Consider the following 1,545-nt stretch of genomic DNA (forward strand, 5'->3'; position numbering starts at 1 on the left):
TTTTGGGAGGCAGCATTGACTTTCTACAATGGATGGGGTAGAGCCAAAGTTAGAGTCAGTTGATGGGATGAGTGAAGAAACTGACTTGCTGGTGATTCTCTATGGAGAGGAGACAGTTATTGAATTCAAAATTACCTTTGAGTTCACCGTGGAGACATTGAATATTTCTGGGGAATGATGTGAACTCCATGCACAGGAAGAGGGAAGACTTCAATTTAGAGACATTGATGTTGCAGGTGAAGTAATAAGACTGAGTCAATCAATTCTATTTATTGAGTACCTACAGAGGACACGGCATTAGGGAATATGATCACTGCCCCCAAGGAGATTCCATTCTATTGGAAGCATCAAGCTTCGAACTGTGTAAAAGGAGGGTGCACTATTGGGAAGAACACAGGCCTGGGATTCAGAAGACCTGAGTTCTAATCCCAACTCTACCAGTTTTCTGCTGCATAGCCATGGGAAAGTGACTTCATTTCTCTATGCCTCAGTTTTCTCAATAGTAAAATGGGGATTCGATTCCTGTTTTCACACTTACGAAGTCATTGAATACCTTATGGGATATGGTCTGTCTATACCCGGTTGCCCTGAATCTAGCCCAACACTTAATACTTTGCTTATAACATAGTAAGCACTTAATAAATATCAAGAGAATTATCTTTGGCTGAGTAGACAGAAACAAAAATGAATAGCAGATAGCAGAGGTCAGAGAAAATAAAGATATGTTCATGACTGTTGGGAAATATTTTCGGTGGTTTTAGGGTCAAACAAGATCTGCCTTTGCACATAAATTCATCCATTAAATGGAGAGAGAATGGGCCTGGTATACAGAAGGACCTGGATTCTAATCCTGTCTCGATTCCTTGTCTGCTGTGTGACCTGGGGCCTGTCACGTACACACACAAACACAAGCATACGTCATCATTCATCTAGTACCTTCCTAAAGCATCACTCTGCCTACATCTCTCCTCTCCTCAACCTCCTCTCATGACAAGTTGTGTCTTTTCACAAGCAACAAAATCTCATAGTCGGTTTGAAGGCTCTCTGACGTATGACTGCACTTCATCCCCTTTCCATTGTTTAACACGTCTTCACAGCTCTCAAAGCAATTTCTAGTTGTTACTCGCAATCGATTCTCTCGTCCCAATCCTAGCCTGGAACTCCCTCTATTATTCACTCAAAATCTTAGACAGCACAGTTTTTTCCAAATTCTAACACTGCTAAAATCTCTCCCCACACCCCCACTTCAACCAGCTTCCCAGGTTCATTTCCTAGCCCTCTAAATCCACTTCACCTAACTCAAGCGTGAATCACCTCATGTCCATCCTCATTTAGTGGAGAGAGCGTGGGCCCAGGAGTTCTCTTCTTGACTGTGAGCTCCTGGAGGGCAGCGTACACATCTACCACCTCTGTTCTATTCTACTCTCCCAAACATAGCTTAGTGGGAATCAGAGGATGTTGGTTCTAATCCTGGCTCTGTCCCTTTGCTTGATGAGGCACCTTGGGCATGTCGAGTTGCTTCTCTGGGCCCTGGGTTCCTGATCT

The sequence above is a fragment of the Tachyglossus aculeatus genome, unplaced genomic scaffold, assembly GCF_015852505.1.
Source record: "Tachyglossus aculeatus isolate mTacAcu1 unplaced genomic scaffold, mTacAcu1.pri scaffold_108_arrow_ctg1, whole genome shotgun sequence".
Lineage (NCBI taxonomy): Eukaryota > Metazoa > Chordata > Mammalia > Monotremata > Tachyglossidae > Tachyglossus > Tachyglossus aculeatus.